The 25,543-nt window shown below is 43.9% G+C and overlaps 1 protein-coding gene across 2 annotated transcripts in view; it reads right to left on the bottom strand.

Annotated features, from left to right (window-relative positions):
* The window catches only part of ERG (ETS transcription factor ERG), a 288,895-nt gene extending 264,018 nt beyond the window's left edge, over positions 1–24,877 (bottom strand). For both annotated transcript variants that reach the window (XM_017880672.1, XM_017880674.1), the window contains exon 1: positions 24,755–24,877. The gene's annotated coding sequence lies outside the window, so the exon portion shown is untranslated. The remainder of the gene's footprint in view (positions 1–24,754) is intronic.
* Positions 24,878–25,543: the final 666 nt, after the last annotated feature.

The raw sequence follows: 25,543 nt of genomic DNA, 5'->3' as shown, positions 1-25,543 counted from the left end.
GGCTGCAACTGTGAGTCAATTAAACTTCTTTCCTTCATAAATTACCCATTCTCAGTTATGTACTTATAGGAGCATGAGAATGAACTAATACACAATAAATGCACAGAAGAGGTCAGCTAGCAGTTTTCACACCCGTCTCCGGGAGAAGAGAAGCTGGGAAGAGCAGGAGGTCAAGGAAGGTCCGGTTCCCACCAAAAGAGTTCACCCTCTGGGGGAAGGGCTACTTATTGGGCTTTTATGCAAAATTTTATTTGAACAAAGAATTCCTCAGCTTTAAAAATAGTGGCATCTGGTTCTTTTTCCCTGAAGGTATTTACTCAAGCCAAGGAATGAAGCACCTGTGGGTGAAGAGCAGATGAAAGCTGGAACTATAAAAACTGGAGGAAAGCTTTTTCTCATTTCTAAGGAGATTATCAGGAAGAATGTACTCTGGCTCCTGGAAACCCATCCAACCTCTCCTCTCCCACCTGGGCTGGCTGCAGCAGCTCTGCAGGATGTCACCCAAAGAGCTCCCTTCCCATCCCTGGGGACCACATCCTGATGGGAAAAAGAACTCTCTCAACCTGGATTTCAGGGCCCTGTACTCTGAGAAAGGGCTGGACACTGCCTCTCTGTCCCCCTGCTTAGAAGGAAGCAAATGTTTATTCAAAAATATTTATTAGGTAATACGACAAACTGTCAAAAAGGAAGAGGCAAACACTGTTACTGCTTACAAACATGAACCATGGATTCTTAACGTATGAGAGACTTTAACTGGGAATGGGAATAAAGCCCCAAGGAGGGAAAAGATGTTGTGGAAATTCTGCCCAGTGGGAGGCAGGTTTGGAACCCCATGCTGGGCTAGTTGGTCATAATCTAGTCTAGATGAAGATCTGGACAGCATCCTTCTGCTCAGCCACTAGCCTCTCTTTGCTTTCTAGTCAGTGTAAAAAGCATCTCAAAACCACTGCTTTCCTAGACTTCAGTCTCCTGAAATGTGTGTCTGTGTGTGCAGTCTGTAGGTGTGTCATTGTGTGCTTCTGCCAGCCTTTCTGTTGAAACTTGCCAGAGAAAATGACCCACCTGCAAATTGGCAAATGGAACCTGACTGAATAAAAAATCCTTGATTCAGAGCTTAAGAAACAATCTAGTGGATTTCTTACTAACCTGGGTGTTCAAAATAGCCTTTCTACTTACTTGGGCTCAATACTTTCGAAAGCTACTGTGGTAAAATGAGTGAGCACGTTAGAATTAGACACTGTACTACTAATTGTGTGTCCTTGGAAAGTTGCCTGACATGTCTGAGCTTCCGTTTCCTCAACATAAAATGAGGATAAAAATGTCCATCATGCAAGATTGTCCTGACAGCTGTGCTACTGTCTCCAGGATCCCAAGAAAGAGCAACTAAAATTATGTTGATGTTATTAATTATAATTTTAATCATCAATACTATTAATAACAAAAGACTTTAAAATAATTTCCTTGTTTTTAACTTACTGTAAATCAACAGTCTGTGGTAGCCTGTTCACTTGCTTTGTCCTCAGTCTTGTGATCCATATCTATTTCTTATCCATCAGTTTTATGCTGTGTCTCTTCACAAGTTCCTTCTCTGTGTGTGTGTGTGTATGTGTGTGTGTGCACATGTGTATGTATGCAAATGTGTGTGTTCCAACAAGGGTTCCCACTTGCCCATTAGAAGTTTATTCTGGGGTCGAGATAATAAAAGCAAGAAATTCAGGACTACAAAAATGTTAGCCGAGTGGATTGAAGAGCAAAGGAGTTCTCATCACAGCGAAACCCATGAGCACAATGGTTTGGGCATATCAGAGAAAACGAAGATCTAAGGTAAGGGGTGAAAACACAGCACCTGCAACTCTGGAAATGCCCAGGGGAGGATCTGGTAGGGGGGCCTGGATTGTGAAACTCTTCAGATCTGGGTGCGCCAGTCCAGGTGCAATATCCAGCTCAGCCACTTCTCCCCATGGGACCCTGAGCAAGTCACTCCATGATTCCATGCCTCAGGTTCCTGCTCTGCTCTGCGAGTCAGGAATAACAGATTCCCTCCCAGTGGGTTGCTGTGAGGATTTGGGGAGTGAATCCAGGTAAAGCCCAGCACAGTCAGCATTCTATAAGCCTGAGCTTCATCGTGATCATCTTAACACTTTGCGTGCATCTAGCCCTCCCCACTTACAGCTACTGCACCCTGTGGCAGAATGCCACACTCATCCATGAAGACCTGCAACTCACCTCATCTCTAAAATGTAACAGGTCCAGGTAAAAAAGGGCAGATTGAACCTGTGGGCTCACCTCTAGAATAGTATCACTAAAAGTAGAAATTCAAATGGACAAAGGGAAGAAAGAAGAGACAACAGCCTGTGGAAGATGTTTGCAAAATTTGAAAGATGGAAAGCAAATAAGAGAATGGCAGCTGATGAGTGAGGGGACATTCCTGCCAGAGGATGGGGGGAGTCAGTAAAGGGAAAGGCAGTTTGCACCATGGGACCCTAAGAGGTTTGGAAATTTGAGGTCCCAGCACCTCAGAGGGTGGGAGTAGGGCAAGGAATGGAGCTGAAAACATGAGAGTGTATGAGTGTTGGAGAAAGGGGAAATTCAAGTGCTCCCTTCTCCTCCCACATCCCATTTCTGATCCCCTGCAGCTAGGTAACCATCCTGTGCCTAGCAGGTAATTTAGGGTTCCTCTCCAGAGAGAAATCAGGGCTCTGCAGAGTAAGGTAATGAGGCAACTTACTGAAAAGGGGAACCAGGAGAATGGCAAGGTACTTCCCCCAGGATCTTCCCTCTACTTCACCCTCAGAACCCTGCATCCAGGCTCCAACAACCCCACCCTCATTCCACCACCCTTTCCACAGCTGACAACAGCAGGATTCTCCCCAGGAGATGCTGACCAACCCCAGAGAAACAGCTACTGAGACCGTCACTTATGCATCCCCGATGACACAGTCAGGCGCTGATGCCCATCACGGCACACACCCCAAGCCAACAAGCCCCACCTTGGCACACAGCTTCCTAGTGAATTATTCTTAACATGAAGAGTATCCAACGTCCACTAGACACTTGTGAAAAACTTCCAAGCCTGAGAAATGATGACCAAAATCCAACAATCACGAAGAAAAAATGTGAAGCAAAAAGAGATGTTTTAACCTAAAAAAAAAAAAAAACATGAAGATCCTAAAGATAAGAACAAATAATACAGCCATTAAAAAAAAAAATGTTAAAGATGCCTCAAAAAAAAAAAAAAAGGATCAGAGAGGAGGTTCAACATCTAAATAACAAGAGTTCCAAGAAGAGAAAACATTTAAAAATGGAAGAGAAAATTCTCAAAGAAATCAAAAACTTCCCACAACTGAAGGGGCCCACTGAGTACCCCACACAATAAAAGGAAGAAGACGCTTACCAAGGCACATCTCTGTGACATTTCAGGACACTGAGATGAAAGAGAAAAACCTAAAACATTCAGAGAAGAGAAATGGGAACGAGGATGGCATCCCAAGCTTCTTGATAACAACAATAAGAGCTGGTAGTCTATGATGCACCACTTTTCAAATCGTGTGGGAAATGTTTCTTAAAGACAATCAAATGCCCAGTCAAGCCATTAATGTGAGGAACTACAGCAACCATGAGGCTGATAGGATAACCTGGAGACAGGGAGTCCAGCATGAAAACAAGAGAATCCTAGGGTGCAGAGGGCAGAGATGCCAGGACAGCCACACCTGGAAGCAGCCAGTTCCATCTGTGAACGCAGGGCTCCTTAAAGCAGCCTCCCCGACAACCAAACAATAAAAACCCTGAGAGATGACCAAATTCATTCTATCACACTGAAAAGAGGAACTGGTTCTGCCAAGGAATTTAAGGGAATCTTATCATAAGTACTTAGAAAAACCAAGGCAATAAAAAAATCATTGAAAATCAATGAAAAGTCCATTGAAAATCAATGAAAAATCATTGAAAATCAATGAAAATCAATTAAAATCATTGAAAATCAATGGAAAGTTATTAAGTTTTTGAAAAAAATCAACCACCACAGCACACTGTATGACTCAGTTCTAAGTAACATTTACATAGTTATAATAATGTCACAAATGCATACCAACTTAACCAACATTATGGTTTACCTACATTGGAAGGATGGAGAAACAGGAGATGGGGGAAGGGAACATGAACTAAATTCTCACCTGCCTTAGGAGAAAATTGATAATGTCTGATATGGTTTGCCTGTGTCTCCACCCAAATCTCATCTTGAATTGTAGCTCCTGTAATTCCAATGTGTTGTGGGAGGGGCCGGTGGGAGATGACTGAATCATGGGGTGGTCTCTCCCACACTGTTCTTGTGGCAGTGAATAAGTCTCACAAGATCTGATGGTTTCATAAGGGGAAACCCCTTTCACTTGGCTCTGATCTGTCTTGCCTGCTGCCATGTAAGATGTGCCTTTCCCCTTCTGCCATGATTGTGCCTTTCCCCTTCTGCCTCCCCAGCCACGTGGAACTGTGAGTCCATTAAGCCTCTTTTTCTTTATAAACTACCCAATCTCAAGTATGTCTTTATCAGCAGCGTGAAAATGGAGTAACACAAAGTCCAAATGAAAAGCTCATGAAAACGCAGTAATGTATCAACAAGGAGGTAAACAACAGAAGAAACAGCTAAGAGGACAGCAGTTACCTCTAGGAAACGGGGCTCCCTGGAGGGCAGAGAACTGCTATTTTGCATTATAAGCCCAGAAATACTATTTGACTTTTACAACTAGGTATTAGCATGAGAAATATAACAACTACAATAGAACAGTGATAAAACATGTAGAAAATTTCACAGTGAATAAACTAACGCATACATAGACAGGCAACCATTTCCTGAGAGTCAGTTGTGAACCCAGAAAAGGCATAAAGCCCAGTTCTGCAGAGCCATCCCCTGCTCACTGCGTGTACCACAAGTTTGTTTTCTCTCAAAATTCACATGTTGAAATCCTAACCCTCAAGGTGATGGCATTAGGAGCTGGGGGCCTTTGGGAGGTGATTAGGTCTTGAGGATGGAGCCTTCATGAATGGAATTAATGCCCTTATAAAAGGGACCAGAGAGAGCTCCCTTTACCCCTTCTACCATGTGAGGACATAGCAAGAAGATGCCATCTACGAACCAGAAAATGGGCCTTCAACAGACAACAAACCTGCCAGTGCCTTGACATTGAACTTCCCAGCCTCCAGAACTATGTGAAATAAAGTCTTGTTTATAACCATCTAGTGTACAGTATTTTGTTATAGCAGCCTGAATGAACCAAGACACTCATCATCAGGGCTGTTGCATCTGCCCCTTCCCACCACAGTCTCACTAAAGCAACCAGAAAGCAGCACCAAATACATCCCCCCTTTGTTATGTTAGTAACATGGTCATGCTACAATACAAAATAAACTAAGCAGTATCAAGCAGATCAACACAATTATTTAGTATGACATAAACCTCTTCCAAATGGACATGGAAATTTTTTCATTATTTACCTTTTAAAAGACTTAAAGCTTAAAGTGAAAATTAGTGTGGAAAAAAAAACAAATTCTGAATGGTAATTTGTCAGTCTAGATCGAGAGATTAAAGATACATATCTTTCATCACACAATTCCACTTTCAAGAGCGTATCTCAGTCTGATAAAGTACAGCGTGGTTTGAAACAGTAATTTTCATCTTGGAGGCATGTGAGAATACTGATTTCTGGGCCCCACCCCAAGACAGCCTGATTCAATTGGCCTGGGATAGGACCTGGGCATCTGCATTCTGCACTCGAGATTGGGAATTCCTGGTTTATAATATAGAAAGCTAGAAACAGCCTGAATACTCAACAGAAGAGGACTAGGTAGATAAATTTATAATGACAGTGACATACGATAGAATACCAGACAGTTCAAAAGTAATGTGGCATTAAAAAACTATCATTAAGCATACCTATGAACAAGGGCAGATACTTCTAAAGTGCTGGTAAGTGAACAAAATAGGTGCCAGCACATATATAAAAGTGTATATATAATACGATCCCCTTTGCGGAAAAACGTGTATAAGAGAGAAATTCCACTATCTGGAATTAAATGCATTACTTTTCAGTAGCCATTATGTAGGAGTGCAGAAAGATTTAATTTAAATACTTTTGTTCATCTGTATGCTCACGGTAAACAAAGTATTATTGACACCACCTTCTAAAGTTCAAAAATGCTGATATATGTCACTTGTAAGTTTTAAACGTTTTAGTACTGTTCACATAGATTTCACCTCACACTCCACTTTGCCCCTGCTAATAAACCCATATACACAGACCCACTCAAACTTTCACCTGCAGATTTTTACAGCACACTACATCCTGCCAAGTCTCCAGCATGAAGAACAACTTTTGCATAGGTTTTGTCTTTTCTTTGTGTGAACAGGTAACAAAGTCTGGCTGCCTCAAACTCAGAACACCCTTGCAACACCGTTACACCCACTGATCTTCCAAGTTCACCTTCACAAATGTGCAAGGGATGAGGGGGACAAGGGCCAAGTCATCAGGACAACTCCTGTTCCCCCAGATTCCAGCCCAGGCAAACCATTCAGCAACACTGGTCAAAGGTATTGGGTCGCTGAAAGAGGAGAGGGGTAGATACAAGGCATTGATTCAAATACTTCCAAAATATGTATGTGTTTTCCCAAGCAGCTGTCACTCCCCAGCTTGAGGAAAGTGCTGAGTTACAGATGATGGAGTATGAAACACTGAGAGAGTGCACGCCCTGTGCCTTCGCAGCAAGGATGGCAGAGTTACAACGGCTTTGCTGTTTTACTTCGCTCACTTTTATGCCTACCCCTTTCTTAGTGCCCCCTTCCCTTACTCACTGCATCAAAGTCATCCACTGAAAAGAATCAAGTAAACTGCAGAGTTCCAGATAGCTATCCTCAGGAGTTTCGAAACTTAAGATGAAAGCAGTCAGGGAATTAAGACTAAATCCTGAATATTTAAGAAAAGGGCTTTCCCATGCGGCACAATACACGTACTGTCTGCTTCACGGGTCCAGCCTGGTAGCGATCAGGCAGGATACCAGAGCACGCAGGAAATCCAAAATTAGGTTTTACTATCTATAATGGAAGATTTATGGGATGGTTTAATTGGTAGTCTCTGGACTAAAACCTGAAGTAGGGGAACCAAAACATCTTTCCGGACACAGCCACTGAGCCCACGTGCACCCCATGACACTGGCTCACAGGGCACACAGGCCCGAGGCTGCAGGGGACGGAGTAAGACCACAACTCCTCCTTCTCCCAACCTTGATGCACACCAAAGCCAAGAACATACTATGCCCTGTTCCTTTTATTTAAGAGGCAAATTTGTTTCTTATGGTAGGTCTTCAAGCTACACGCACAAACTCAGCTGTTCTGCAAAACAAACTAAATCACTCAATTCAGTCCTCCCCCGATATTTCCAAACCACAGTGGCAACACTCACAAGCTGCAAAGAGGATTCCACCCCGCCGGGAATGCATCAGTCTGCACTCGTCTGTTGCCATTTTCAGGGTTAGCAGGGCCACTGGAAAATTTCCTCAGTACCATTTTGGGTCAATGTAAAGAATAATTGAAGTGCATGTTTCTGTAAACCTCACGTGTTCAGAGAGATTTCAGGTAAATACGGGAAAATAAGAACTGTGGGCTTGAGCCATACGTTGGCTGGCCACGTGGCGCAGAAAGAACACACACTCTGTCCAGGCAGTAACTGAAAACCAAGTGCCCACAGACACCATCCACTGCCAGAACTTGGGAAGCTGGGGTCCCAAAGGACAGTCCCCTCTGCTTACCCTCTCCCCTCCTTTCTTTCTTATCCTCTCAACAAACGTTAGTGGAGCTGGCTTTTTTTCCTAGAGGCCTTCATAGCCACTTTTTCCCCTCTCCAGGTGGTAGCCTGGGACCCACCGTGCAGAAGGACACGCAGGCCTGAATTGAGGTCAAGCCAGGAAGAGGAAGAAGGGCAGAGCAGGGCAGCCACTGGCTCCCGAAATCCCATGGAAGAGGCGGCACCATTCAGTAGCATGACATTCTGTCTGCAAACCATCCTGATGATATTGTTACTAAGTAGAAGTAGCCCTTTTAAAAGAACTTTTGATGTACTGTAACATACTATAACAAGATGGGAAGACATTTTTCCTTCAATAAACTGATTTTTGTAAAGGAGATTTCAACTTTCCAGCGATGGAAGCACTTTTCCTGGCTTCTATTTGTTTTCTGAATGCTTCCATTTGGGTGTGATTTCTTAGCAAACAGGAATCTTCCCAAACACTGCCTGCAGACATCTTGGACTGTAGAAACCCCTTATAAGATGATCAACGTATAACACAGTCTTTTTCTACCTAGAGAATTAGCATAGGGTGAAACGTGGTATGACAGGGGTCTTTCAATGCAGTCCAAGGAAGAACTAACTTAGGCTGAATTCGAAGCTTTAAGACAAGGCTATCACAACATTTACAAGAGTATTCATCATGATTATATCAATTAAAAATTTGGGGGGAAAAAACTGCCATATAAGAACCATATTAAAATTGAGCCAAGCAGTGAAACAACGGCAAAATGGGCTAGAAAACTAACATGTATTTGATATTCACTTTTTCTGAATACAGATGTGATCTTCATGTCATCATTGACCCCAGGAGGTGAGGATCATCAATGTTTCTAAATTCGTACACTGGGTGGCTCACGCCTGTAATCCCGGCACTTTGGAAAGCCAAGGAGGGCGGATCACTTGAGGTAAGGAGTTCGAGACCAGCCTGGCCAACATGATGAAACACTGTCTCTACTAAAAATATAAAAAGTCAGCTGGGTGTGGTAGAATGCACCTGTAATCCCACCTACTTGGGAGACTGCGGCATAAGAATTGCTTGAACCCGGAAGGTGGAGGCTGCAGTGAGCAGAAATGGCACCACTGCACTCCAGCCTGGATGACAGAGTGAGTCTCTGTCTAAAAAAAAAAAAAAAAAAAAAAAAAAAACAAAACAAACAAAAAAAAACAGTCTTTGTGCCTTCTGCACTCATGGTGACATTCTTTACCATTTAATTTCCCCTAGAAGACAGGGCACTGTCGTACAATTACTCACTTGAAGATGAGAAGTGGAAGATTTGTTAGGACTGCAGGTGATGAGGAGAGCCTCAAACAGAATGTTAGATTCTGACCAGTCTGAACTGGTTTCACACACTTCTTTCCCTTCCTAAGAATCTGCTTTTCCCCTCGTGTACTTTTTCCTATTTTCAGTATCATTGGGTCATTTCTAGTAACTCTGCTTAAGCGATCCTGTCAGCTACAGGGCGTGGGTGGGTTATTCAGCTCTGCCTCACAGAACACTCACCCTCCATCTGAGTCAGTTGCCTTTTAATGGGAATACTATGCGCTGATCGTGTTCAGAAAAACATGGGCCGGCCCGGTTTTGTTTCTCTTGACAATGGCCCAGGTGTTTTTCTCTTCTGATTGAGCTTTGGGCTAAGCTCAGCATGTCTTTGTTGTTGTTGTTTGTTTTATTCTATTTCCACTTTTACTGGAGGGGAAATATCAGAGTCAACGTGATCCAGCTGCTGCACGTCAGCCCCGCTACACAACCTGCACTGTGACATCCAAGGCATGCAGGGAAAAGGCTGCGTGCTCAGGTCCAGGAAGTGTGTAAGGGCAGCCTCTCCCATCAGCTCGCCGGCCGGTGGATGCCAGCCTCCAGGCCGCCTTGCTCTCTCTAGGCTACTAGTTTTTGCAACCTTCTGCTTTTGTCCACTCGTAACTTTGATAAGTACCGTGTCACCTTCTCACACATGGAAAACGTATGGTCAGCGATCCTGCATGTTCAGTGGTGCCTGAACACCACGAAGGAGAGCTGTCATCCATCTTTTGTTTTCTCATTATCAGTTTTCAGGCCACGTTCTAAACAAGGACGACGACTGTCAGAACATCATTCCCTGGCATCCTAATCCTTGCTTACTTCGAATTCCCTCACCACCTTCAGTCCTTTCTAAGACCACGTATGGGCATCCACCATCTTTTTTCCTAAACAGAGTATTTTGCAAAGTTAAGTATCGGCATTGCGTATTTAAGCCATGCATCCTCAAGGAGGCTAAAATTAGTTCTTGGAGGATGAAAAGAGTCTTATTCCTTTTCTGTATAAAGCATAGACATACCTAAATGTAGACATACGTATATGTATAATGCAAAGTACTAAAACAGTATATCTGTGGTATTAAATTTCCATGTGAGGAGGGACAATTAGGAAAAAAAAAAATAAGAAAAGGCTTTTTAGGAGGCTGATCATGAAAAATATGGTTGAAAAACACTGATTTAAGCCTAAATGTAACTGCATTACAAAATGCCACTACTTCTTGCTGGTTTTGGCACCAGTGCCTCAGGTGACACAGAAATACTAAGTTTCCTTTTATTCTGATATGCTTAAGGTATCCCCAAAATGATTTATCTAAGTTGGGAATTGAAAGGGTTATGTTACACTCATTCACTCTTTAACAAGTCACATACACGTCACCTCCTATTTTAGAAGCCAATGGGTGTAAAGCACAAGAAATAAAACCACTGAAAAAACGAAAAATAAAAAGGAAAGAAATAAAGACTCTGCACTCTGACACAGATGAAGCAGATGATTACATTTATTTAAAACAGCAACTTATTTTTCAATGTTTATGAACTAAAGATTTCTCAGTTCATAATTTCTTATTTCATGTTAAGCGTCCAATGCAGCAATCTTTGCCTTGCAAAGTCCATCACAAATAGGCTTGCACATTCCAGAAAGGAAGCATGCATCTAACTTTCTCAAATATGTAATAGGCAATTCTTTTTTTTTTTTTTTTTTACTTGCTTGGAGCAAAGACTGAAAGCAAGTATTTAATCTCGCTTCCTTTGCCAGTGCAAACGTAACTAATTCTGATCCTCATTTCCATTTCTTCCTTAATCTTTTTAAATTAGGGTTGGGCCAGCATTTATTCCCAAGCTTTTGGAGAAGTAGCCTGTATTTCAAACAGGGCCGTGACACTACCGCACGTTGTCCTGACCGGCACTGTACAGGTCCTTGCTGGAGAAAGAAATGGAGGCATTTTACTCACAATCACAGAGCTTATGTATGCAAGCATCACAGAACGCAAAAAATAACTTTGCAACAATCTGAAAGGGTAATTTATGGAGTGTGGACAGTAAATGGGGTATGTTTTCTATCCTGAAAATCCCAGACGAGGGCAGGCTTATGAATAATTTTCAAAAATCAAGAAGTCTGTGGAAATCCCCGCTGTCTTATAAAGATTGCACCGTGCTCATCGCATCTCCCACGGCCTCTGCCTCCTCCACCTCTTCCGAAGTTCCTTGGTCCTGACTCCTAATGGCAAGGGCCAAAGAACACAGGCACCTGCCTCCAGCAAATCCACTCCGATTCCTCCTCATTCCCAGACACAAATTTCCATGAAAACCAGACAGAAGACAGAAAGCAGGGGCAGGATATTCCAAAAGCACTTCAGATCTGCAGCCTGATTTCATTAGACTCGCTGGCTTGTTTCTTTTAGTCCCTGGGTGTGTTGACTGCAGGAGAAACCTCACTAAAGATGACACTTCAGAACTGTGAGTCCGAACACATAAGGAAGGACGTGCCCAGGAGGAAGGTCTAGAAGCTCAGAGACAGTGAGGAAGGGGCATTGCTCAGCGATGCTTAGATGGTTTTATGAGCTCACTCTACTGGGAGTCACTTGTCATTTCTCTGAATCCACCCACACATCCCTATAACATATGAAAACTGTTCAGCCCAAAGGAAAAAATAAACTCGACGGTTGTCATTAATCCAAGTTTAACTAAACACAACAGTTTCCAAGAGTACATTTCAGCCATTTCGCACCCACGGACACCCAACCTGAGAAGCTGATGGGGAACGGATGTTTTGGCAGCACTGAGGGCTGAGGCAGGCAGCACCCTAGGGGTTTCTGTCTCCCCTGTTGCTCTGCAGCTGAGAGCCACACCCATGAGCTGATGACGTAGCGCTGGTCCCAAAGGTCTTCCTTGATGATGTGGCAAAACTGCAAGGCCCAAGCACAGAGGTACCTGGACACCAACCCTTCCCTGCAAGCCAACGGCCAGTCGAATGTTCTGGTTACCAGGGATGAGATGCTTTTTCTGACAAGATTTTAAGCACATGTGGCTTACATCAATGTGGTCTCGTATTCATTCTGTGTTTAGACCACTTGCCCCGCACGTTCTCATATTTACACATGTTCACTGAACGTAACCTCAAGTGAATTGTTTAAGAAGTCTTAATGGGCTTCAGACTCCTCAAATATAATTTAGACTTTAAATTAAATTTGTACTCTGATAGGAAACTACAATGCTTGAATGCAGCTTACGGCATCAAATGGACGTGCAGGAGGTCTTGGAATAGAATTTCAGTTACCTCTAAACGGCTCACACCTGTTGGCCCATGTTCCTTATAGAACGAAACAAGATTCTACTACAAAATCCAACTCATTGCCTGCATTTGAAAGCTGGGGAGTCTGCAGTACACAAGATAAAGTCTTGCTGTTCCATTTGTCCTTAGATGACCTTACAATAAAGCATCACAACACACCAGAGATATATAATGCTAGACACAAGAACACACAGCCATGCTCCTTGGTTTGAGCTTCCGGGTTTGGTTGGGTGTTTTAATAAACCACAGTTTTCCTTCTCCTTTACTGTTTGGTTACCAATAATTGTGCTGCATTAGGCGTAAAATTCAATATGGTGATTAGAGTCTAAAGAAGCCACACTTATTTTATTTAGCAGGTTTTGTTTTATTTTTACAGTAAGCACTGCCTACCGGGAAAAATAAACCAAAACAATAAGAGTGAAATTCTCTTAATAGGCACTAGTGACAATGAAAGCAAACTTATCTACAAGGAACCACAGATGAGGAATTTGCTAGAGACCAGCTACTGGAACTAAAAACAAATCTCTTATTCAGGAAAATGTGAATGAGTAAGAATCTGCTAGTGAAGTTTCTTACTTTGCACAAAAAATTAAATGAAATCTTAACTTTAAGAGTAGCTTAGGCTGGGCACGGTGGCTCACGCCTATAATCCCAACACTTTGGAAGGCTGAGGCAGGAGGATTGCCTGAACTCAGGAGTTCCAGACCAGCCTGGGCAACATGGCAAAACCCTGTCTCTACTAACAATACAAAAAACTAGCCGGGCATGTTGGCATGCACCTGTAGTCCTTGCTATTCATGAGGCTGAAGCATGAGAATCACTTGAACCCAGGAGGCGGAGGTTGCAGTGAGCCAAGATCGCACCACTGCCCTCCAGCCTGGGTAACAGAGTGAGACTCTTATCTCAAGAAATAAAAACTAAAAAAAAAAAAAAAAAAAGAGTAGCAGAGTTAAAAGGCTAATGGTTACTCACGGATGCATGACACATAGCACACATATAGCACATTGATAATAACAAATGGCATGTGAGCACTATGGATTGACTTCAGAAGACTGCCATAAGCTTCAGTATCACAAATGAAGGGAAAGGCCTGTGTTATGTGCAACCTGTCATGATCAAACAGTGTGAATATGTCCTTGTAAAGGTTAATTCTGTAGCAATACATTTAGTTGATATGCTTTCTTCCTCTGGGACGCTGGCACTTTAAGAATGCCGTTCTTCAAAATAATCAATTGTATTATTCTCAAGAAACATGCAAAATAAGAAATTTGTCATCAGGCTGGAATTATCTTTAAACAGAGGATATTCAAATAGCATTTTTATGCATGGAGTTGTCGCAGCATGATTCCAACAAAAGCCATACTATCTGTTACCAGGCATACAAAGTTTTGGCCTGAAAGTCGATATTTTATTTTGCCCTTTAAAAGCATAAAGTGACTCAACAGGAAATCATACATACATTTTTCCCTCCAACGTAAAAACTGCAGATTTAGTACCGAACACGTCACGTTGGCATTCAATTTTCTATTGCTATCATATCTGGTTCCTTAGTGACATAAGGTCACAAAATGTCTACTCCTGTGGCCAAGTTACATAATAGACATTGTGGTCGCTCATTATATCAAATTTGAATTCCTAAGCTAAACAGACCTGCACTATTCAGCATGGGGGCCACTAGCCACATGTGGCTATGGAGCCCTTGAAATGTGATCAGTCCAGATGGAAAGGTGCTGTAAGTATAAACTACACAATGGATTTTGAAGATTTCATATAGAAAAAAATAAAGTCAAATATCTCATCAATATTTTACACTGATTACATTTGAAATGATAATATTTTCAGCATGTGTAACATAAATTACATTATTAAAATTAATTTCACCTGTCCCTGTCTTTTTTAATTTGGCTACTGGAAGATTTAAAACTACCCCTGAGGTTCACGTTCTATTTCCTTTGCCCAGCTAAGACCTTACACAGACTCTGCCTCCATGTCACTTGCTCCCTTCTGGTCACTTCCGTAACAGGCCCACTGCTCTGACCAAGATAACTACATACAGCAGAGTCACATGGGTAGATCTCAGCGTCAGCCTGCCTGGTTCTGATGCTGCACTGGCTCCCACTATTGTGTGGCTCCAGGCAAGGTGCTCAGCACTCCTGAGCCTCACTTTGCTATTCTGGAAAATGAGGACAATTAGAGCACCTCCTACGAAGAGCCACGGTGAAGATGGTCCTGGCAACATGTCTCCTGTGGCTATACCATCTGGTGAGTGAATGTCACCTGCCACCTTCCACAAGATCACACTTCTCCCTTCCCTTCTGGAACATTACTTTCTTCCCTACCTCTTAACTTTACACCTGAGATATTGAAGTAGGTGTCTGGTCCGATCCCTCCAACACGCCAGAGGGTTTGGTCAGCTTCCACACTGTGTGACCCGCTCCCAGGTAACAACACTTCCACCCTCCAAACACACCAGCGGGCCTGACTCCCCCACCCTCCTGCCCACTGCTATCTCTACCATCCCTGCCAATCCAGATCCAACATGCCACGGCACAGCTTCAGGGCCTCAGCCTCCGGGTAGCATGCTGTGATCCTCTGATCTTCCTATGGAATGGTGTCAATTGCTTTTTGATTGCATGATTCTGTTTTATGTTATTTATACTCTACCTTGTTCCCAAAAAGGGACTCAAAGTGGTCTACAAGGGTATATGCAATATGACAAGGTAGTTTAAAATTCAGAAGCAAAATAAAAAATAAAGATGAAGCTAAAGGGAAACAAGGGTAAGAACATAAACTCGAGCTAGGAATGCAATGGCCTGCCAGGCAGGCCTCAGGGTCTTATATATCTGCTGGAGTTGGGTCATTCACACGTCTCCAAATAATGAAATACAACCAAATGCTCAGACAATGATTCCTGATGCTAAGGCTAAAAATGAAATCCTTCAGTGATTTCATCAGAAAGAAAGACCTGTGTGATAGCAAGCATGCCCATGAATGGTCCTACAGCAAACCCAGTGCATTGCATGAGGCTGTCTCCCTGCTCAGGAACATCTCCTCCATTGCCATACAGTCTAGAGCCCTGTTCACTGCCATGCTGGCCCAGTTCAACCAGGTTGTCCCACTGAGGATGCTACTCTTGTTGGTGTGTGAACTCATCTCCTTCGAGATTTCATGACATGCACATTCACCCCCTTTCTAGATTTCATGACACAAGCATTCACTCCTTTTCTAGATTCTATGGCAAGTATGTTCAACTCCTTTCCAGATTACATGGCATTTGCATCCACCCCCTAGATTCCAGATTCCATGGCATGCACATTCGCCCACTTTCTTTTTTTTTTTTTTTTTTTTTTTTTGTGTGTGTGATGGAGTCTCGCTCTGTCGCCCAGGCTGGAGTGCAGTGGCCGGATCTCAGCTCACTGCAAGCTCCGCCTCCCGGGTTTACACCATTCTCCTGCCTCAGCCTCCCGAGTAGCTGGGACTACAGGCGCCCGCCACCTCGCCTGGCTAAAATACAAAAAGTTTTTTGTATTTTTTAGTAGAGACGGGGTTTCACAGTGTTAGCCAGGATGGTCTCGATCTTCTGACCTTGTGATCCGCCCATCTCGGCCTCCCAAAGTGCTGGGACTACAGGCGTGAGCCACCGCGCCCGGCCTCGCCCACTTTCTAGATTCCACAATGTGAATGTTCCCCTCCTTTCTAGATTCTGTGGTGTCAATGTCTGTGCCAATTCCATGGCATTCTTGCTCACCTCCCTCTCTAGATTCCACAGCATACGAATTCATCCTCTTTCTGGATTTTGCCTCCCTGAAGGCATTACCCAAGGCTTCTGCAGTGTCTTGCATGAAGTCTTACGTAGAACGTAAGGCAAAAACATGAACTAAATGGGACAGCTTGCCATTCCACCATACAGTTTGTAGCTTCTAGCCTCTCTTCCTTTGCATATGTCTTTCCCATGATCCAGAGCACCCCCTCTGCCACTAGAATCCTGTACCTTCACCCCTTGAGTCAAATCTGACTGCCCACTGATCTCTGCCTACTTAGCATTCCCTGAATTCTGAGGCATTCCACTTGTCCTGCATTAATTTCCACCTGTAGGTATTTATCCTAAGGACACTGCATTTAGAATGTCCTTGCAAGGGGGGATTCTCCTCTCTTCAATTAAACTTAGCTATTTGAAGTAAAAGGGGTGGTAGTTTTGTTTACCTGTCAACACAACTTGTGGAAAAGAGAGAAATTCAAGCATGCCACTAATTGCTGCAGTCAGACAGACAGGTGGATAGGTGGGCTCCATAGCAGAATGTTCTGGCTTCTCCCACTAAATTTGCAGTTGTTTGTCTAATCTCTAGATGTGTCCCATGTCTGAACAGTCCCTGTATGACTTATGCTCCCATCTCTTTTTTGGGACAGTGCCCTCATTTAATAGATGCTCAACATATTTTAATTCGGAAATGTATTTCCAGGTTGCTTAAGACCAATAAAGAAAAATTAATACAATTTAATGCTTACTTTTGCAAAGAAAAAGTTTATATTGATGCTAAATGCATTTACAAATGTGTTCTTAATGTACAAGCAAATACAGCCCTTACTGTGGGTTACACATACTTACGAAATGATTTTATTGACTTACCTTTGGTTTTACAATTTGGCTATGGGGTACTTAGAAGGAACTGCCCTTGTGGGACATTCTGTTTAATCACTTATATTTACAAGTCTTAGAAAACTGCAAAATATATTCAGTTTCATCGATCTTTCAGAACTGTACTACTTTGGCTATGGGGGTACTTAGAAGGAACTGCCCTTGTAGGGAACATTCTGTTTAATCACTTATATTTACAAGTCCTTAGAAACTGCAAAAATAATATTCAGATTTTCAATTAAGAGGATATTCGATCTTCAGAACTGATACTATTTCATCTATAAAATCCTTTTATTGGCCAGGCGCAGTGGCTCACACCTATAATCCCAGCACTTTGGGAGGACGAGGCGGGCAGATTACCTGAGGTAAGGAGTTGGAGACCAGCCTGGCCAACAGGGCGAAACCCTGTCTCTAGTACAAAAATTACCCAGGCCTGTTGGCAGGTGCCTGTAATCCCAGCTACTCGGAAGGCTGAGGCAGGAGAATCATTTGCACCCAGGAGGCAGAGGCTGCAGTGAGCCAAGAATGTGCCATTGCTCCAGCCTGGGCAAAGAGCAAGGCTCTATCTCAAAATAAATAAATAAATAAAATACTTTTACTTTGATACCTCAAGTAGTAATCAATACTATTCCTCTCCCTTCTAATGGCAGGGCCTTTAGGTAAGGTTTCCAGAATTTGGGATAAATACTAATAATATGCTGATCTAACATCTCTTCTCCAGAAGACTCCCTAGATTTGATTTTTACTGTAATTATTTCTATTCTAAAACTCTGCCATGAAGTAAGTTTTACTGCCACGGTCAAATAGACCAGAAAGTACTTTTCAATACTGAAGAAGAAAATTTTCCCTCCACTTTTGCTTATTCTGTCCTCTTGCTGCTGTATCTTGAACTGCAGGAAAAGCAAGCCTTGCACAAGGCAAGTTTAAACTTTGTGCAATTATAGACCCAGATTTGTAAATCTGGCAGCAGGCTCACATCAGCTTTGTGAGGTTGGGGATAATCTTAATGAGAATCCATTCAACATATGAAATCTTCTTAGAACATTTCTCAATTAACACTTGGTTTCTTTTCAAAATGTTTTTACCTCATTTCCTAATAAAAGAAATCTCAGCTTTCTGATACATTTAATTAAAAAGTTTTATGTTGAGATTCTAAATGGGAGTGGTTTCTGTTTCAAAACATTTCACTTTACTAGCACATGCTTCACTTATTATTTATACTCTGCTTAGATCTCTGCATTTCCCATGCAAAAATCCTGAAATGCACCTCCTTCAGTGCTGAGGTCTAAAGTTTTCCCTTCCTAAGTTGTGCCACAGTCATCCCCTCTTCCTCCCACAGGGCCCTCATAATAGCCTCTTTCACTCCTTCCCCTGAACCCTGAGACCTCCGTTCACTCTCACGTCAAGCAGAATTCCAAGCCTCCATTGCACACAGAGGTGGGTCCCGTGTTTCTGAAATTCCTGCTTTGCCTGTGCCTAACCTTCCCAATTCTCCCAAGAGTCCTCATTTGAAGAACACAGCATTGCGCTAGCATTCAGCATCTCCCACCATACATGGTAAATGGATAATCAGCTTGATTGCCAGGAAATTCACCTTGCTATCCCCTCTTCTCACCCTTTAGCAACGTGTGTGGAACGCACTTGACTCCGTAGAAATTAATTGTGTGTGAGGGGTGACATCTGACTATGAACAACTAAAAAGAACCATTTAATCAGGCCAAATTCCCTTCAGGCTTATTGAGGCTTGACTGTGGATTTTTAGAATGTAAGCAGCGCTGTCACTGTAACCATGAAACAGTCATGGTTTTAAGAAGTGAATTTTTGGGGGACACCAACATGACCAACAGACTCTATTTCAGCACCCAATTCTTAAATTAGTTAATACACACTTGGGCCCCACTTTTCAAACAGAAACACAGCTCTAAGTAAAGGCTGGTACCCAGCTCTGCCCACTCAAATTATCTGGTGAACAGGGCAAATTGGAGGAACTGCAGGTAGTACTGCAGAATCTGCCTGCCTTGGAGAACAGGCTTTCCATGAAATATTGCTTTAAGGTCCCCAGAGGCCAGGGCTCTCTCCCTCCCCTACTCTTCACTGCGTCCCCCCGCCAGCCCACACGTGATGAGAAACCACTGCCCCTGCAGAGGCCCCAGCAGCAGGCAAGGGTCTGCGGATGAAAGACAGGAATATTACAAAGGGGTTTCTGGCTGGAGGGGCGTTCCAGGGAAGGCAGAGAGGTTCAGGCTCCAAAGCTGGCAGCAGCCCCTACAGATGGAAAGCTCCAGTGACAGGACCCACGAAGGGACACAGCAGAGCATGTCCCATGTCACTGGGCCATCGAGACATCAAGATTTCAGGAACTCATATTTGCAAACCAAGAAGGAACAGCAGGTTTCCATGGCCAATTTCAATCCATTTATTAAATTAAGGCAAAAGGTAACTAACAGATTTACTAAGATCTTGGGATTCTCTTACTGTCCATCTTAGTTCAGATGGAAAGATTGACAACTCCAGCTAATCTGATTCCAGGATGCAGCTTCTGACTTTGCACAAGCTAATATTTCCTCAAGATAGTCACACAAACCTCCCTGCCAGGCGTGCAGAAAAGCGTGCATGCTCCAATTTAGTCTTTCTTTTACTTTACAACTTTAAGTACTTTAGTGAGCCCCAAGAATGCACAGCCCACTCTTTCCACATAGTAATAAAGAAAATTAATCTTTCCGCCAGTAACAGAGAATCACTTAATGGAAATGGGACAATAGTACTTCACTAAATAAGGCTTCACTCCTTTGCTCCTCTGCTCTCAAAACTGAGGTGCAAATGCATTTCTACACTTTCAAATGAACACTTGGGAACTTTTGCTGAATGCTTACATCTAGTGAAAATAAGTTTCCTATTTTTTAAAAGTCATTCTATATGTGCCTGCTTTCTTTCCTGTTCCTTAGAGATGGCTTTTCCCCCTGGAGTATGTTTTGCAGAGGGAATAATTACTGCAATAATGTTATCCTTAAAAGGGATCACATGTAAGACAAAAGCAGGTATAAAAATTTCATTCCCACTAAAACAATTCAAAATCATAGGTTAGGCTTTAAAAGGAGGCAGCTACAAATCTAGGTTTGAAAAACCTTTAGACTCACTAAAGATTTGTCCCAGATCACATCGGATGTCTATTTTTCTGGGATCATAACAAAAAAAAAGTGATAAATTAATTCAAATGGTCTATTTTACACACTTGAAGGATATTTCCATTGTCTCATATAGTCATTCTGAATAGGACAGAGTCGCATAATGAGACTTCCTTTGCACATTCTTCTGAACACGCACTGAGTCAACATAACCAAACCCCTTACTTTCATTGTAAAATTACTGTTTCTCATACGCAATCAGGGTCTCCCAGATTATGACATGCGACCCTAAAAATAGGAGAACTTAAAAGTTAGTTTAAATCTAAAACTTAGACCCAGCGCTCCATTTTTAGACGCACCCTTTAATTTCTTGGTGTTGTCTACATTTTACTTGCACTTAAATTTAGCAAAGTAATTTTAGCTCACCCTCCTTCACTACCTTCACTAGACTTTGCAACGTTACAAACATGAAGCATTCAAGCCTCTCCCTTTTTAATATGAAAATGTTTTAAATAAAAGATTAGGTTAAAAGGGGAAGATCTCCCTTTTAACTTTTAACTTTTTTAGCTATGTTGAACTGGTTCAGGTGACAGCCCAGCCATTGGAAAACTCCCGCTGTTGTTTGTTTACAAAATAACTGCTTTCAATCAATCATTGTGAGAGGTCCCTACGCTGACAATGCATAATGGACAACTAATTAACTGACCCCTAATAAGGGTGCGGGAAATACCAGGGAGAATGCTATCATGCAAGGAACAGCAACCATATGGAGGGGTGGCTGGTCACTGCCAAGCATGAGCACCCTCAAATACTGCAGTGATTTTCAGAGTTTTCAAAAAGCCCCTACTCGCACCACTGCCACCAAGTATCATAATCATCTGAAACTGTGCCCCAAAGATCTGAACGTCTCTGTCACATCAGCCTATTTTCCTTAAAAATGTTGCTCCTAAGGTTCAAATTCAAGGTGTAGAACATTAAACAATAGCTGTATTGTGAAGGACCATGCTCCCTGGGAAAGCCCAAGTATCCTTACACACTGGGGGAGGAAAAAAGAACTCCTTTGCTATCCTCCTCCTCTCTGGAAAACTGCCTCGGACGCAAAGGGTAAAGAAGCAAAGAAGTGACAAAAAGAGACCTGCATTCAGAGACATCAGCTGTCAACTTAAACTGAGAAGTGACTTGACGCATCACAGAGCTGGGATTTTGCCACCTTGACCAAACCGCTTCCCAGACTCCATAAGTCGCATTAGAAATGTAGGTGGCTCTGTGTCGACACCTTCTCAATGGAGTTCTATGAAATAACAGGCAACATAGATGTTGACAATGTCTTCCCACCACTCCAGATCCTATGACTGGGGCTGACTTGCTATTGGTTTTTGCCTGGGAATAGGAAACCATTCCAGAAACATTAGCTCTTCTGTTTTGAGAAGAAATAAAACCCCCCTTTTATTTGTCTTTTGTTTAAAGATAGCAAGAAAAAAATCAAAGCCAATATTACTTTTAGAAAAAAAAAAAGTGTTGAAAGTTTCCTATTACCCTACTTACAATATGAGATACGTTTAAAATATACATAACATACAACATTGTAGAATACTATGTAAGTTACAAATTCCTTTTGATGTCTTTCAGAGATGCTTTCCTTCTTACTTATGTATCTGGGATTCCATTGGGATCTTAGGTCTCACAACAAATAAAATATCTGATTTTATAAGATTAAAAATTCAACAAGGTTTTTCTTTAATAACAAAGCAAAACGTGGAAAGTGGAGGGGGGAGTTCATATACAGGTGTGCATGCAGGCCCCTCACACAATCCCGTCAATGGTAAATGCTAATTTTCTAAATTTTAGCTAAAGAATTCGCATCACATTAAATTACCAATAATTCCTCATGAAATAACAGATGAATGTGAAATAATATACTACAATTCTACTCTAATTTTTTAAATAGAATGAAGTAATTATAAAATGTTACAAAAGAGAAGACACTGAAATTATAAGTGCCACTGGAATTATATATTCCTTAACAAATATCTCGAGATAGATTACCCATTTACGAATTTAGCGTACTTTCCAAAAGCCATTGACCCAAACCGAAGCTAGGATTACCAAATGGCAAATAGCATTTGTGATGTGTGTAGCTCTTCTAAAGCCTTTCTTGGGAATTGTAAAACTTGACATATTAGCCACAAGTTTGCAGAGGTCACCCTTTTTCTGCTAGAATTATAATTTCGATGGTGTAATTAGCTTATTAATAACTTGACACATGGTGAATTAATTTACATGATTGGGTTTTTCACAACGTGTGTTGCCTGATCCTCCTATGGATGAAGGCTTTGAGCTCTGGTCTGGCCCGGGAGTGGGCACCAGCCAATGCCGGCGGAGCAAGGGTTAACTTCGGGACTGTGACAGTTCTCCCTTCAGGGCCTCTAAACTACTTGGAGAGAATGGAAAACAGTCAAAAATAGTCCCAAAGGTAAGTAAACTCTGTGTCCTATGTATATCACCCAGGGAAAATTAAAATGTGTTTGTATCCACATTGAAAGTTTTCTGAACTACAAAAGCTATAGAGATATGTGAGTGTGAAACCTGTAGCACAGAGGAATATGTTATTTTGAAAGATAAAGGAAATTATCTTTACATCAACGAAGAGTTGTATTAAATCCACATTCTCATTGAAATTGTTTATCCATTTTATTGGGCAGTGTAGTCTGCTATTAATAACAGCATGTGTCTTGTACTTAAAAGATAATTAATGCCTCTATACATCTATGCAATATACCATAGCAATAAACGGATGATTTATTTCAGACAGAAACCAGGTAAGGCTAGCTGATAAAATAAAGACTATATTTTTTTTTAACATGCCAAGTTTTGCAATTAGAGTGGTAAATTGGAGGCAAATAAACATAACAGCTGCAGGCTGAGGAACAGGAAGGTGAAAAGACGGAGACTGAGAGTGGGAGAGGAAAGGGACCGCTCCTGGCGCTGAGAGCTGGTGCCAGAGCCGGTGTTGCGGTGTGTGCGGGAGGGCGCCGTCGGGAGTCATTCCACCATCAGGACCCAGCGGACAGTGACAGCCCAGCCTCACACCTGGTCCCTACTTTAGGCCAAGCGTGAGCTTTAGTTCAACCCTGATTTCCATTCCAGACAAGGACAAACAACCTCTTGGTCGGGGCCCCTATGAAGTCCCTGCGGTGAGCTCTCCTGGCCCTTGTCAATTTCGGGGTGCCCTCTCATCTCCATCCGCACCTGACTGCACGCGCCTCCCGGGGACCCCGCACTGGCGAGCCGTCCCTCCCGGCGCTGCACGCCCCACCTGTCCCGGCGCCGTCGGAAGGGCCCTGCAGAGTGCGCCCCTAAGGCCACCCCGCTGCCTTCGTCCCCGTCCCCGCAGCCGCCGTCGCCAGCGCGGGAGCCGGGCAGGTCGCGTGGGGCGCGGGACTTACCGAGAGATTAGCGCCGCCGTCGGAGGAGGGCGTGTCCCGCACGTGTGTGTCCGCGCGTGTCCGCGCCCGCGTGTGCCCGCGCGCGTGCCTTGGCCGTGGGCGCCGAGCCGGGTCACACTAACTCTCTCGGCGCCGACGGGCTCAGCCCATGGTTTGGGCGCCCGGGCTCAGAGAGGCTCTGGCTCCCGCCAATCGCCGAGCAGGGCGGCCGCCCCGACGCGCGACTTGCGAAGCCGGAGTGCGCGCTGGGGGCGGGGCGGGGACGCGTGGGCGGGAGTGCACGCGCGTGGCCAGGTGCGCGTGGGTGCGAGCTCGCGGGAGTGTTCGAGAGCGCGCGTGTGCGTGTGCGCGTGGGTGTGGGTGTGCTCGCGTGTCCGTGCGCGCGCCCTCGGGACTGGGAGCGCGGGCGGCGCGGGCAGGTTTGGACACTAAGCGCCCTGCTCCGGTTTAGGACGCGGCTGGCGGCTGCGGGAGGAAGAGGAGGAGGAAGAGGAGGGGGCGGAGGAGGAGGAAGAGGAGGGGGCGGAGGACCAGAGACTAGGAGGGCTGGAGGAGAGAGTCTGGCCCCAGCAGGAAAGGAACCCAGGACGCGACGACTGGAGGGGCGAGGAGCAAGGGAAGGACCAGAGGGGAGGAGAGGGGGTCACGGGAGGGAAAGTGTGGGAGGGGAGCCGCGGGGTGCGCGCTCCTCCTAACTCGGGGTCGCTTTTAGCGAGAAGTGATGTTTTTCCAGCCTCAGTGAAAACCGTTACAAACATTGAAAATGGTAAAAGTGAAAACGGTTGCGACACTAGACGTTTATAAAATGACCGCGGACTGCCCTCGATGCTGATGAGAATTAGGAAGACGTCGCGCAGAGCGTCCAGAGGGAGAGGCGCTGTGGCCGGGACCTTGGTCGTGGGGAGGAGCCGGATGCAGCCGCCGGGACGCGGGGATGCCGAGGGGACCGCGGCCTGGTCTGACCGACGCACGCGGTGACAGCCGCCCTTGGGAGACGACGGCGTCTGCCAGAAGCAGCTTCCAAAGGGTGCAGCCGGGAGGCTCGGCTCGTCTGCCTCCGAGGCACGGGGCTAAGCCCCTTCCAGATGTTTTCGTTTCTACGCGAATTCCGACCTCAAAATCGAGCTTACCTGAGCGCCGCTCCTCTTCTGTCATGTCCCTCGGGGGCCGTCACGACCGTCCCGGAGCGATCTCTAGGAACCTGTCCTGGAGCGATCTCTTGCACACTCTCCCCATTCCGACCAAGTGAAAACTACCCATGTCCCTCCCTCTCCAAACTTTAACAGCCAAGAATTTCAGCAAACAGCCAGAAAGCAAGCTAAGTCTCCCCCCGCCCCCCACCCCAAGGGAAGGGAGGGAATAAGCACTCCTTTAATTTGAAAAATAATAATTAAAACTCCCTCAACTTTTAAGGCCGAGCAACATAATCTATTAATTGGTCGCTATTAACATGCAGTTTTATTGACCATAGCACACAGAAGTCTGATTGTGAGGGAGGAGTGTTTTCAATGAAAGTGGAGTTATTTTAGCTGCAGACGTGTTTACATTTCTGTGGTTTAGTCTATAACTTTCTCTTTTTCTTGCTTCAGAATTCTGCTCCATGAAGCAAAGCCCTTAGCTCCCAGACATTCCAAAAAGTCTGCCAAAATAATAGAAAAAAAAGAGAGGGAAGAAAAAACACACGGAGACCCCCAAGTCTGGGTCAGGCTCAGGGTTGGATGTGGGCAGGGTGAGTGTGCCCCCTCCCCGCGCACTTTCCAGTGAGGGAAAAAAAAAGTTTCAGGGCTCCATTTCCTGTTTGCTGGGGGAAAAAAATAAAATGGACTTGAGCAGCTGAGTTTAGAAACCGCCTTTTCCAGTACCTATAGGTTCTGAGAGGATCTTTAACCCTAGAGATGCCAAAATGGGCTCATTAAAAT

Source organism: Rhinopithecus bieti, unplaced genomic scaffold (assembly GCF_001698545.2).
Source record: "Rhinopithecus bieti isolate Rb0 unplaced genomic scaffold, ASM169854v2 scaffold_12151, whole genome shotgun sequence".
In the NCBI taxonomy this organism is placed as follows: Eukaryota; Metazoa; Chordata; class Mammalia; order Primates; family Cercopithecidae; genus Rhinopithecus; species Rhinopithecus bieti.
The sequence above is the reverse complement of the archived record's forward strand: the minus strand, read 5'-3'. Positions and strand labels throughout refer to the sequence as shown.